The sequence below is a fragment of the Rhinichthys klamathensis genome, unplaced genomic scaffold (assembly GCF_029890125.1).
Source record: "Rhinichthys klamathensis goyatoka isolate OS25496 unplaced genomic scaffold, OSU_Roscu_1.1 h1tg000585l_1, whole genome shotgun sequence".
Taxonomy (NCBI): Eukaryota; Metazoa; Chordata; class Actinopteri; order Cypriniformes; family Leuciscidae; genus Rhinichthys; species Rhinichthys klamathensis.
This window is the reverse complement of record NW_026607045.1, coordinates 661,714-676,605: the sequence shown is the minus strand read 5'-3', so window position 1 is coordinate 676,605 and position 14,892 is coordinate 661,714. Positions and strand designations below refer to the sequence as shown.

General features: G+C 44.6%; 1 protein-coding gene across 37 annotated transcripts in view; it reads right to left on the bottom strand.

Annotated features, from left to right (window-relative positions):
• dlg2 (discs, large homolog 2 (Drosophila)) overlaps window positions 1-14,892 on the bottom strand; it is a 298,249-nt gene that overhangs the window by 65,199 nt on the left and 218,158 nt on the right. The window lies entirely within an intron of this gene.

Below are 14,892 nucleotides of genomic sequence, written 5' to 3'. Positions count from 1 at the left end.
AATTTTGCTTAATTGGCTATATTTTGTTATAATATGATTTTTATGTAATATATGATTTATTATATTATTATTATTTTATTTTTTTTAACAGTTTATTTAGATAGGGACAGACACAAATAACATAGATCAACTTTAACAGTCATCTGATGTATGTATCATAGTGTTTTTAGCTAAAGCTAATTCACGACACTTGTCCCTAGTAGGGCTTTTTGATAAAAAAATACAGTTTAACATTATTAAAAAGATGAGAAGAAAATTACAATAATAAAAAAAAGAAAAAGGAAATTAAATAAAAAAGGACAGGAAATATACAGAGATAGCAAAGTATAAATACTAAGTATGAGAGCAATATTGTTCCTGAATTAACCACGATTTTGTATTTTTTTTTAAGGAGGCTAATGTTGGGATACATTTCAAATGGTCTGGCAAAGAATTCCATAATTTTGCCCCTTTAACTGAAAAAGCAGCCTGGGCAAATGATGTTCTTCGAAAAGGGATCCTACAGTTGCCTTTTGACACTGAACGGGTGATTGATCTAGTACTTTGCTGTCTTGTTATTGTTTTGCAAAGCGGTGGTGGAGCAGCGTCATTCAAGCATTTGAAGACCAGTTTAACCAGATGCAAGGAAATAAAATTAGCAAAACTCAAAATCTTATATTTGCGTTGAATTTGGCAGTGATGGTACCTTATTCTCTTCTTGTCCAAAACTTTCAAGGCACGGTTATAAAGACACTCTATGGTTTTGATTGATGACTGATGAGCTTGAGACCATGTGGTTAAGCCATAAGATATGCGTGTTAGAATCATAGAATTAAAAAAAATAAAAGCACAGTCAAGAGTCAAGCAGTTTCTTATCATCATAAAACAGCTCAAGTTGGCCTTAATAGTTTTACAGATTTTCTTAATATGACTTTTAAAGTTCAACTGATAGTCCAAAATTATTCCGAGGTACTTCACTTCAGGTACTTGTTCAATAAGTTCCCCATTAATTTTTACGTTCAAAAGTTGTGTTAGAGGTAGTTTTTTAATTGAAAAGCAGACAGAGAGTTTGTTTTTTTGGTGTTTAAGGTTAAACAAGATGAGGTCAGCCAAGATGATATTTTTTCTAAGTTAGCATTTAGTTTGTCAGCCACAGAAATATAGTTATTACCAGATGCATATACCACTGTGTCATATGCATACATCTGTAGACCTATATCTGGACATACTACATCTGGCAAGTCATTAATGTAGAGACTGAAGAGTATGGGTCCCAAGATCGTGCCTTGAGGAATCCCTGTTTTGATTTTAAGAAAAGTGGATCTCACATTATTAATCACAACACACTGTTCACGGCCTTTTAAATATGAATCGAACCAGCACAATGACTGTTTGGATAAATTGAACTTAGCTAATTTTGAAATTAAGGTGTTGTGATTTACTGTGTCAAATGCCCTTTTTAAATCTAAAAATACTGCACCAACTACATTTCCCTTATCAAGTGATTGTTTAATGTTTTCAGTTAATTAACAAGTAGCGGATTCTGTGGAATGGTTGTGCCTGAATCCAAATTGCAGAGGACTCAGATACTGGTTTGTCTCAAGATAGTGCACAAGTTGTCCTGAGACAATCTTCTCTAAAACCTTAGACAATACTGGAAGAAGACTGATAGGTCTATAATTACAAGACATTTTGTCATCTCCTGATTTAAAAATCGGTATTACTAGAGCATTTTTCCACCCGTCTGGAAATTGCCCTGATCTAATGGAGATATTAACCAGATTGGTAAGAGGATGGACCAGAATACTACTATATTTTTTAAGAAAAGCTGTATCTAAATTAAAAATATCTTTTGAAAAGGTGGTGTTTAGACAGCCCAGTCTCACACCCAAGGCGTCAACTAACTGACGCTTTAGACCATGTTTGGCCATGCGTCAATATGCCGACGCACAGGGTACCCCTTGAGCGTCAATATGAGACGCGCCTCCTAGTGGTCTAATCCTAACCCTACCCCAGACCTAAACCTACCCATAACGGAAGCGTCATCTAACTGACGCTATAGGGTGCGCGGCATTTGATGACGCCCGAGGATGAGCGTCTCATGTTGACGTTTGGGGGGTGGTGTGTGCGTCGGCATGTTGACGCATGGTCAGAAGCGTCAGTTAGATGACGCCTTGGGATGAGACTGTGTTGGTTTAGATCCTGTATAGATTTCAGAACAGCTGTCTGACTTACCTCCCTGAGCTGAAATGAGTTATCTTGATCTTCAAGCAGGTCTACTGTTGTTAGGCCTACGAATATATACTACCGTTAAAAAGTAAAAATACAGTAAAACTGTAATATTGTGAAATATTATTATAATTTAATATAACTACAGCAGAAATGCATAAACCTTTATCTATGAAATGCCTTACTGTAAACCCAATTTGTGTATGTTTTAACAACTAAGGAATGATATAACATTATTTGGTGGTAGCCAACATCATTTCACAGGTGCTGTCAATAGAGCTTGTTGTGAACAAGGACATTTAATGAAGTGCCTCGATAATAAGGCAGCCTTGGCCTTTACAGTGAGTGTCCATGTTTCACATTTGGACTTTTTTTTTTTTTTAACTGAGGGGAGTATTTCAGACAGCTGGAGAAAAAGAAACAGTCATTCATGGCTAATTAAAACCCAGTGAACAAGCTCATTTATGCCTCAGCCACCTCAGCTGTTCAACAGAGAGAAAGAGGCATAGCTTAATACGGTCTCACTGCTCTCCTCAGAGCAACATGACCTTTCATTTACAGCATCAGTTGGAAGCCTCTAGACTACACCTGCTCTTAAACATGAGGACCAAGCAGATGTCAAGAGCACAGAGCTGAACGCAGTCTCTCACTCCACAACATTTCTCAAATGAATTCTGGCTGACGTTCTTCAGTCATGCGGGAAGATGCGGTAACATATTTGGTCAGCTGGTCCAGAGTTGGCACCAGGATGAATTTTGGATGGGATACAAATATGTACTCTAAAATTATGCTAAAATAGGTGTTTTTGTTCTATCATCAAAAGACAGATAGCACCGGTAGGGATTTTGGACTGTCGTCTCTATCGCGGTCATGCTCACGTGACGTTGCTGTGCTGCGCGGTCATTAGGGGTGGGCGGTATGACCAAAATTCTATTTCACGGTATGACTAATTTTATTTCACGGTAACGATATATTTCACGATATAGTTATTTATATACACTCACCTAAAGGATTATTAGGAACACCATACTAATACTGTGTTTGACCCCCTTTCGCCTTCAGATCTGCCTTAATTCTACGTGGCATTGATTCAACAAGGTGCTGAAAGCATTCTTTAGAAATGTTGGCCCATAATGATAGGATAGCATCTTGCAGTTGATGGAGATTTGTGGGATGCATATCCAGGGCACGAAGCTCCCGTTCCTTCCACATCCCAAAGATGCTCTATTGGGTTGAGATCTGGTGACTGTGGGGGCCATTTTATTACAGTGAACTCATTGTCATGTTCAAGAAACCAATTCGAGCTTTGTGACATGGTGCATTATCCTGCTGGAAGTAGCCATAAGAGGATGTGTCCATGGTGGCCATAAAGGGATGGACATGGTCAGAAACAATGCTCAGGTAGGCCGTGGCATTTAAACGATGCCCAATTGGCACTAAGGGGCCTAAAGTGTGCCAAGAAAACATCCCCCACACCATTACACCACCACCACCAGCCTGCACAGTGGTAACAAGGCATGATGGATCCATGTTCTCATTCTGTTTACGCCAAATTCTGACTCTACCATCTGAATGTCTCAACAGAAATCGAGACTCATCAGACCAGGCAACATTTTTACAGTCTTCAACTGTCCAATTTTGGTGAGCTCTTGCAAATTGTAGCCTCTTTTTCCTATTTGTAGTGGAGATGAGTGGAACCCGGTGGGGTCTTCTGCTGTTGTAGCCCATCCGCCTCAAGGTTGTGGGTGTTGTGCCTTCACAAATGCTTTGCTGCATACCTCGGTTGTAACGAGTGGTTATTTCAGTCAAAGTTGCTCTTCTATCAGCTTGAATCAGTCGGCCCATTCTCCTCTGACCTCTAGCATCAACAAGGCATTTTCGCCCACAGGACTGCCGCATACTGGATGGTTTTCCCTTTTCACACCATTCTTTGTAAACCCTAGAAATGGTTGTGCGTGAATATCCCAGTAACTGAGCAGATTATGAAATACTCAGACCGGCCTGTCTGGCACAAACAACCATGCCACGCTCAAAATTGCTTAAATCACCTTTCTTTCCCATTCTGACATTCAGTTTGGAGTTCAGGAGATTGTTTTGACCAGGACCGCGCCCCTAAATGCATTGAAGCAACTGCCATGAGATTGGTTGATTAGATAATTGCATTAATGAGAAATTGAACAGGTGTTCCTAATAATCCTTTAGGTGAGTGTATGTACCGGTAGCTATTCTCGAAAAATCGACAAAAAGGGCTTTGTATAATAAATAAACCCAAATACTTTAGAAATGAAAAGTACTTCACATTGTTTTCTTTTTCTCTTATTTGGTAAATTATTTCTTTGGTAAACTATTTTGATAGCTAAATATAAACAAAAACACTTATCAACTTTTAGATGAACTTCCCCCAACTGATTGATATTAAATACAACTCATAGGTGCAATTAAACTTTAAATAAAGTGTTGCTGAATAATTTTTCAATCGCATGTTATGCTTTACTTCATCAATCAGTTTATAATATCTGAATATTTTATATTGAACTATTCTATTCATAATAAATTAGTTACTTCCTTTTAATTTTCTAGTATAGTAATACTAGTTATGTTTAAATGTGTTCCCCGGTACATTTTTGCCCTGTCTGCTTATACACTGCGTTTTTAAGGAGCTTGTTTTGCTCTTTTTGTGATATCTGGCAACCCATCACCTGCAGCTTTAATCAAGAGAAGTTCAAGTTCAGAAGTGACTAGGAGGAGAGCAGCAGTATGAAAACCGAACAGCAGCTACTGTTAATGGTGACTAAGTAGCCTAGTTTAAATTATACACAGACCTTGTAACTGTGTCGGGTTTTTTTTTCCATAGCCCGGTGAACAGACACACCGCGCTCCCTCTCAGTGCGTGTGCACGCGCGCGTCTTTTACATCAGTAAAATGCGATCGGTTAATTTGAGTGTCAAGTTGTAATCAGTATCGAATCAAAGGAAGCTTTTATCAGCTGGTTCAGTGGCCAATTGTTTGGAGTTAGAAATATATAACTCGCGCTGCATATTTATTAATTTTGCCTCAGATACAGGATAATACATTCGCTTTAACAAGCAGGTTACCACGGCAAACTGTTTGCGTGTCATGCTGCGATTTTCGTGTTTAAAACTTTACATAAGAGACGGAAAGATGCAGATAACATTATTTAAGGTTATTTCTATTCGTTACGATATTGATATATGAACTGTCATAGTCAATTAATGTTTTCCCCGTTGCGAGCACGCTCTAAACTATAAGGTGCTGCACTGCTCTAATTAACTGCTGCGCCTTTCCCCCCGAAAATATCACGTTAACAACAACAACCCTTTAGAAAACGTAATTCCTTTGTGGATGCTCTTGATCTGCTTTCTCCATGTTTCTTTGACAATTCTCAGTGTTTCAGTCTCACGCATGTTGCACGCGAGTTAACCACGCCCACTTATTTGCATGTCGCGGTTAGGCATGTGCCGGTATCAAATTTTCATGCTGCGATTAATTGATTGAGCTTTTATCACGGTATACGGTAATATCACGATATTTTAATTGCACAAGAGAAACAGATGGATTGGGGGTATCTAAAAAAAACTTGCATCACAATGTGTAATTGTGATTGTCAAAACATTAATTTTATTTTTTAGTGACAACATGTTATAATGTTTACATGGTACAGTTACCGAGGCTACTGTTTGTATTATTGCTTAACACAATTTTCACGATTTCAATTAAATTCGTGGATTTAATTTCAATCTTGATTCAATATTGACTCATTTGGATAAATATTTGGTAGGCTGCAGTAGATAGCCTGCATTTAAATTTTTCTCAAGAAAAAATATATCTCACATAATGCTGTAAACATACAGAGAGAAATTAAATGTAATGCATACAATATAAATATAATAATAATATAAATATAAAAATGTAATATGCCATAATTTTCATTATAATAACAATTATAATGACAAGTAAACATATATTAAAATATGTAATATAGTGCACATATTTAGCAAAATAGGCTACTCCTCTCTATAGCTATTTTCTTATAGTCAACTAACATTAAATGGCTTTCCTGAGGTAAATGTAACGTTCTGTGACATAATTCTCCTGCAGTGTTATTGACCTCTTTCCGTGGTTGAAAAACACTGATTGATCGAAAGTACGTACCTTTCGGTGGGTTGCACGTACTGTATCTTTAATAAAAAGTAACAGATGATCGGTTTACTTGAACTGAGGCGCGCGATCTGTCACGCTACATTTACAAGCACCAAAACAGTATTTATTGTCTGAATTTCGTTATAAAACCTGAGAGCTGATATTTTTTTCATATCAAAAGTAACCTGCTCTGTCTAGTCTGTCGGTGTCAGTGTCCTCTTTGCTCCGCGATTTTTCTCTGCGTGAGAAAATGGATGTGTGGCGCGAGACCGTGTGAAAGTGTCAATTGCGTGAGTCTCAAGCTGAATGCGTGAGAGTTGGCAGCCATGCGGGGGATAAATAGTCGGCAGCGTTCCTCCTTCCGCCGTGCTTCTTCTCAATGTGAGGATTGTTTACATTAGACTAGAGTGCGCACTGCATGCACACAGTGCTTATGTGATGTGGGGATTGTTTACATCAAAGTGCGCCCGTGTTTTGCGCAGCATATAGCCTACGCATTGTTTTTTAAGCGGTTGATGGAAAATAAGCTGATGCGCGTTCTAAAAATCTAAATTCGGATCTACTATTTTTCACGGTATTTCGAAGTCCCCGCGATAACAATATCGTGCATATTCATTACCGCGATTTATCGCATTACCGAATACCGGCACATGTCTAGTCGCGGTATACACTGAATACAAAAATCTGTTACGGTTGACATTTTCTACCGCGGTAACGATATATACCGTCATACCGCCCAACCCTAGCGGTCATGAAAGCTTATCGTTTGCATGTGTTTTAAGCAGTGCGGTTTAAAAACGGTTGACTTTAAACCGTTATGCGCGTGCTCTCTGAGAGACCGTTTCCTGAGCGCTGTCTGAAAGACGAGCTCACATAAAGCCGCTGGTACTGAACGCAGCGCGTGAGAACTGAACTGAGTGCTTTTTGCCACCTAATTGGGCTTGAGCGGTTAAAATAATCCATGTCTTTGCAAGTAAACAGTCATTTATGTCTTAAGTGAATGTAAACAGAGTTCAAGTGAACGCAAGAGTATATTGGATCCGTGTAGTCGCTCTTAAAGTGACAGCATCCAAATGTACAGTACCTACTGTCATTGTTAATGTCAATCAAAAAAAACAAAAAAGAGAAAATCTTAAATACTTTTGTATTTAATATCTTTTTATACATTTGATTACTCTATTATGCATATTTTTTTAGTATTTCTAGTGCTTGAAGTTTTTCAGATAGGTCTATTTCATGTGTGTCTGTTCTATTGTAGTTTGTTTTCTTTGCTCTTTCTTTATATCTGTTTACTTGTCTTCAGTAAGCTTGAGTTTTTCATAATACTTTTTTAAATGCTATTGAAAATTGTGATAAGAATGATGACATTTCAATGGTATCAAAAATGTTGATCATAAAAACCTTATTTGAAGCAAAAATAACTATATTGTGATATACATATTGTTATTGTGAAATAAAATTACTCGTATCGTGATATAAGACATTATAGACATTAAATAAACATTTTAAATAAAATGGAAAACTTTACAGTAAGGCTCCATTTTTTAACATTAGTTAAAGGATTAGTTCACTTAAAAAAACTTTTGCTGATAATTTACTCACCCCCATGTCATCCAAGTTGTCCATGTCTTTCTTTCTTCAGTCGAAAAGAAATTAAGGTTTTTGATGAAAACATTCCAGGATTTTTCTCCATATAATGCACTTTACTGGGCAGCAAACGGTTCAAGGTCCAAAAGACAGTTTCAGTGCAAACTGCAAACTGTTCAAATGGTTTTAAATGACACCAGACGATGAATAAGGGTCTTATCAAGCGAAACGATCGCTCATTTAAAAAAAAAATAACAACAACGTTTAAGTTTTATAAGCTCACATGCTCGCCTTTCTCTGTTCTGTGTAACTCTCCTGTTCGAACTCGTTCATCAAAATGAACAAATCTTTTTCCGAGTCAATTCGTTCATTTCGGTCGTTAAATGAATCAAATGACTCGAAAAAAGATTTGTTCATTTTGATGAACGAGTTCGAACATGAGAGTCACGAACGTGCATCACAGAACAGAGCAAGGCGGGCATTTGAGCTTATAATACTTAAATTTTTTTTTTTTTTTTTTTTAAATGAGCGATCGTTTCACTTGATAAGACCCTTATTCATCGTCTGGAATCGTTTAAAGCCCTTTGAACAGTTTGCAGTTTGCACTGAAACTGTCTTTTGGACCTTGAACCGTTTGGTGCCCAGTAAAGTGCATTATATGGAGAAAAATCCTGGAATGTTTTCATCAAAAACCTTAATTTCTTTTCGACTGAAGAAAGAAAGACATGGACAACTTGGATGACATGGGGGTGAGTAAATTATCAGCAAAAGTTTTTTTAAAAGTGAACTACTCCTTTAACATGAATTAAAATGAAAAATAATTTTAAACCATTATTAAAACTTAGTTCCCTTTCGAGAGGTTCCTCTTATTGCGTAAGTAGCTTACGCTATGGGAAAACTCCTTTTCTCAAGAAATATTGAAGTCTTTATGTAAAACGCATTGCAGCTGCACAGCATACAGCAATGAGCGAGGCAGCTTGGTCATTGGCTGTGCTGCAGCAACTGCACGAACCTATGACGGGGCGACTCTGAACCCGCTTCCAATGAGCGTGCTTCGCGCCTACGCGCGTCAGAGCCCGCCAAGATGGGCGTGGCCAAGGGCTATATATTGAGCGCCCCGTCATCTGAGTTCTTTAGATTTTATCTCCTTCAGCAAAGAACCTTCTCTTCGCTGGATCCTCCGGATTTATTGGAGTCTCTTCACCGCCGCCGTCGACAAGCCTACAGCAGGACTGCTTCGAGGACGCCGGCGCCTTCAGCCGCCTTCGATCGCCCTTCTGCTAAGCCATCCGGCGCGCATCATCTGAAATCCTTGTTTTACAAAGCTTTCAGTGTTCGCCCCCGCGACACTTTCTAAAAGAGCAAATTTTACAAGGCGTTGTTTCAAATGCCTTGCTGCGCCTCGTGTCGAGGCCCTCTTCAGGACGGGGTTCGTCACATCATCTGTGCCCTCTGCCTGGGACCGGACCACGCAGAGGCTGCCCTTACTCGAGGCGGATGTCCCGAGTGTGACGCCCTGGGCCTCACCGAGCTGCGCGCTCGCTTCGCCGTTTTCACCGCGAAAGAGTCCACCTCTTCCGTGCTGCCATCTCCTCTGGTCGAGCCGCGCAAGAAAAAGCGCCGCTCACAGAGGCCGCCGGAGCACGCGGTTTGCAGTGATGTCACGCCGGGCCAATCCCAGCGTGCTTCACCACCACCTGATGACTCCCCGCCGCCAGTCCAGTTCACACAGGCGGACCAGCACCCCTCCAGCGGAGCGATGGGGCTCTACTCGTTTGGCGCTTCAGGGGATGACGATGACAAGGATGACAGTTTTTCGTGTGATGCTGCATCCGACGAGTGGCCGGGTTCGTCGTTCGACCCCGCGCCATCGACATTAGCGGGCACGAGCGCGGGCTCCAGCATGGATTCTGAGATCGTCCGCATCCTGTCTAAGGCCGTGGAAGACCTCGGGCTCGATTGGTCTTCCCCGGAAGAACCCGCCCGCAGCCGACTGGACGAGTGGTTCCTGCAGGGGCGCCGACAGGCCCCTCGACAAAGACCCTCCCCCTTCTTCCCGGAGGTTCACGATGAACTCACGAAGTCGTGGAAAGCCCCGCACTCCGCTCGCCTGAAGCCTTCTTTTTCTTTGTCGCTCTCCTCTGTGGACGGCGCGAAAGAAAGAGGCTATGAGGGGGCTCCGCCCCTCGAGGAGGCTGTGGCCAATCATCTGTGTCCACCCTCCAACGCTGGATGGAAAGCTAAAGCTTCTCATCCCTCGAAGCCTTGCCGGTCTACTTCAGCTCTCGCCGGTCGCGCATACGCCGCCGCCGGCCAAGCTGCATCAGCGCTTCACTCTATGGCTGTCCTCCAGGTGTTTCAAGCTAAACTTCTCCGCAGTATGGACGAGTCTGGACCCGATCCTGAGGCATTTAAGGACCTACGCAGCGCCACTGACATAGCGCTGCGAGCTACAAAAGCCACCGCCCAATCCATCGGCCGTGGTATGGCTAACCTGACTGTCCTTGAGCGCCATCTGTGGCTGACGCTAACAGAGATGAAGGATGCAGATAAGGCGCCATTTCTCGACGCGCCTATCTCACAAAGCGGCCTGTTTGGACCAGCGGTGAAGGAGTTCGCCGAGCGCTTCACCGAAGCCCGTAAGGACTCGCAGGCTATGCGTCACTTCCTGCCCAAACGAGCTAGCTCATCGCAGAGCCGCCAAAGGCCGCCTCAGCAGCAGGGAGCTAAGACGGCGCCTCCCGTCTCTCAGCCCAGACCTGAAACAGATTTTCCACGCCGCTCGCGCTCTGCCAACAGGAAGCAACCGCCCGAGCGACGGGGACCTAGGCCCAAGATTGTGCTGAACCCAGAGCCTCGTAAGTCCTCCTAGCTACAGGGAGAAAAAGGGGGAGCGCGTGTCTCGCAAGAGCCGGACCGTTCTCTCCAAAACGTTTAAAGCATTACCCAGTCCCCTTACAGGCGGCTGGAAATGTCTATACAGCAGCCAATGTGCCAGCAACACAGCTCGCCCACCTGCAAACAAACACCGTTTTTACGGCGACACACAGAAATCACATAAAGAGCTATTTTCTGCCTGTGTCATTAAAGGGTCACGTGTCCACACCAAAGTGCGCATTCCCACATATCAAAACTGTCAACGCAGTGCCAAATGTTTTCCCAGCTCAAGCTGGACGCCCCATAAATGTAGATTGTGTGCCAACTGTCACGTATGCACCACTACACATAAGCACTGTTCCCACAGTTATAAACACTTCCCCAGTAAAAGCGGGAAGTTTTATAAGAGTGGCGCGTGTGCCCGCTGTTATGCATGCACCCCAACTCACAAACACTGTTTATATGACCAAAAACCTCCCGCCGCGAGCGGGAAGTTTTATGAAAGTGGCGCGCGTGCCTACCACAGTTTATCCACCCCCACCCATAAGCACTACCCATACAGTGTTAAACATTTCCCCATCTTGCTCTGTGAGCATTACGGCGAGCGTGCCTGTAATCTCACACACACCCCTGCACTCGGCATTCAACAAAGCTGCTCAGCGCGCGCCCGCGCCACTGAGAGCTGTAAGCTCGACATTAGCACAAGGCGATTCGCTGGCGGGAGCCATACGTCACTGCGACACGCCCCCAGCCAGCATTCAGCCCATATCTGTGCGAGCGAAAGCTTGGGAAAATATCCCCGACATGCCGAAATGGGTTTTGAACATAATAAAACACGGTTACTCGCTTCAATTCGCTCGCAGACCGCCCCGCTTCACAGCAGTGGTCGAGACGAAAGTGAGAGATGTTTCACATGTTCTACGCACCGAGATGCTCAAACTGATAGAGAAAGGCGCTATAGAGACAGTCCCTCCCTCTATGAGCGAGGCAGGTTTTTACAGCCGCTATTTTCTCGTCCCGAAAAAGGATGGCGGTCTCCGCCCCATTCTGGATCTCAGACATCTGAACAAAGCTTTAATGATTCGCTCGTTCAGAATGTTAACAACCAAGCATATCCTCACGCAAGTTCGCCCAGGGGATTGGTTTCTATCAGTGGATCTGAAAGACGCTTACTTTCACATTCCAATAGCGCCTCATCACAGGCCTTTTCTGAGATTCGCTTTCGAGGGACAGTCATACCAGTACACAGTACTACCATTCGGCCTGTCACTGGCACCCCGTACATTTACGAAATGTATGGATGCAGCACTTTCCCCCCTGAGACAGCGGGGAGTGCGAATACTAAATTATCTCGACGATTGGCTAATCCTAGCACAATCAGAGAGCCAGTTAGTGACACACAGGTCTTGGATTATCAGTCATCTAGATCGCCTGGGTCTAAGAATCAATTTTGCAAAGAGCAGGCTATCCCCCAGCCAGAATATTTCTTTTCTGGGAATACTGCTAGACTCAGTGCAGATGACGGCGCGCCTCTCGTCAGAGCGCGCGCTCACTATCCGGCGCCTTGCAACATCGTTCAGAGCGGGTGCGCGCGCCCCCGTCAAGCGATTTCAGAGGATGCTCGGTCTCATGGCCTCAGCATCAGCTGTACTCCAGCTAGGATTGTTGCACATGCGTCCTCTCCAACGCTGGCTCAAAAGCCGTGTCCCCACTCACGCGTGGCGCTCGGGCCACTTTTTAATCAGAGCAAATCACGGCTGCATAAAAGCCCTGACGCCCTGGAAAGCTGTCGACTGGTATCAGTCCGGCATGAGTTTGGGCGTGAACACAAGGAGAAAAATGATCACGACAGATGCCTCCAAAATAGGCTGGGGGGCCCTTTACGAGGGCAGGCCTGTCTCCGGCTTGTGGTCAAACCCGGAGAAGCGCCTACATATAAACTGTCTGGAATTGAAAGCGGTCGCTTTGGCTCTCAGAGCCCTGCTCCCGTACCTGAAGAACGAGCACGTCCTAGTCCGAACGGACAACATGACGGTAGTCTCGCATATAAATCGTCAGGGTGGACTCAGATTGAGCTCCCTGCACTCGATGGCCAGGGAGCTCCTCCTATGGTCCCAGCGCAACCTGCGCTCACTGAGAGCAGCGCATGTGCCAGGTGCTCTGAACCAGGGAGCGGACATGCTGTCCAGAGACAAGGTTCTCCCAGGAGAATGGTCTCTCCACCCCCTGACGATTCAGTGGTTATGGCAAACCTTTGGCAGAGCAGAGGTCGACCTCTTTGCCTCCAAGGAAAATGCGCACTGCCCTCTCTTCTTTTCAAAGAGCACAGACGCGCTCGCCCAAGTCTGGCCGAGCCGCCCGCTGTATGCCTTCCCTCCGGTCGCGATGCTACCTCAGGTCATCAGCCGGATCATGGAGGAGAAATGTGCAGTGCTCCTGGTAGCCCCACTCTGGAAGAACCAGACGTGGTTTCCAGAACTGATGCAGATGATGAAATCTGCCCCATGGCCGATTCCACTGAGGCTAGACCTCCTCAGGCAAGCCAACGGGATGATCCTCCATCCCCGCCCCGATCTGTGGGCCCTCCATGCGTGGCCCCTCAACGGGTTCCCAGGAACCTCCCCAGTGGAGTGTTAAGAACCATCACTGAGGCGCGAGCACCCTCTACGAGGCGCTTATATGCCCAGAAATGGAAGGTGTTCAGTGACTGGTGTAAATCCAGAAACCTGAACCCTGAGTCATGCGAAGTACCGAGTGTGCTCGTTTTCTTACAAGAGCTGTTGGAGGCAGGCCGCACCCCCTCCACGCTCAAAGTATATGTGGCTGCCATAGCAGCATCGCACGACCCTGTGGAAGGACGCACACTAGGAAAAAACTACCTAGTCGTTCGTTTCCTGAGGGGCGCCAGGAGGATAAATCCCCCACGCCCCCCCTCGGTGCCGATCTGGGACCTGGCCACGGTCCTGGACGCACTCAAGCGGGCCCCGTTCGAACGCCTCCGAACTGTGAACCTTAAACAGCTCTCGCTCAAAACTGCTCTCTTGCTGGCTCTCGCCTCGGTCAAGAGAGTGGGCGACCTGCACGCGCTGTCGTCAAGCGCTGCCTGCCTGGAATTTGGACCTAACGACAGCAGGGTTGTCCTCAGGCCAAAACACGGGTATATTCCGAAGGTGCTCTCTACACCTTTCAGAGCACAGGTGATATCTTTGGCCGCGCTATCGTCTCCAGCAGACGAAAGCGACGCTAATTTACTCTGCCCGGTCAGGGCGCTCAGAGTATATTTGGAACGTTCTGCCCTGTTCAGACAGACAGAGCAATTGTTCGTATGCTTTGGCGGCCGCACCAAAGGTCTCGCTGTTTCAAAGCAGAGAATATCGCGCTGGATAGTTGATGCTATAGCGCTGGCTTATGAAGCCAAGGGCCTTCAGTGCCCCTTGGGCATCAGAGCTCACTCTACAAGAGGCATGGCCTCCTCGTGGGCGTGGTCGAGTGGGATACCCATTCAAGATACTTGTGCGGCAGCAGGCTGGGCCTCACCGTCAACATTTATCAGGTTTTATAACCTACAGGTCCCCTCATTGCACTCTAACATACTGTCGGTCTAACTATGCATAGGCTGGGGTGTGTACATGCTGAGCGCTGTCTCCTCCCTCATAGAATCCGTCTCTGACTGATGTAGAGGATTTTTCATACATGGCAGTACATAAAAATGTGCTTGTGTGTTTCTCTGGACGCCCATTGGGCCGTTCCACGTTGTCCTTTGTAAAGCCCGCCTTCGGCTGGCTCGTTGGATAATTACTTTGCTTAAAGGCTCAGGCATCTGCCTCCGGCTTAATAGAGCGAAGTCAGCACGCACAGCGTTTTACATGGCGTTCCCATAGCGTAAGCTACTTACGCAATAAGAGGAACCTCTCGAAAGGGAACGACTCGGTTACTAACGTAACCTCGGTTCCATGAGAAGAGGGAACGAGTATTGCGTAAGCTGCCGTGCTTGGTCAGTTTGCTTCAGTCGATTGAACCTAAAGAACTCAGATGACGGGGCGCTCAATATATAGCCCT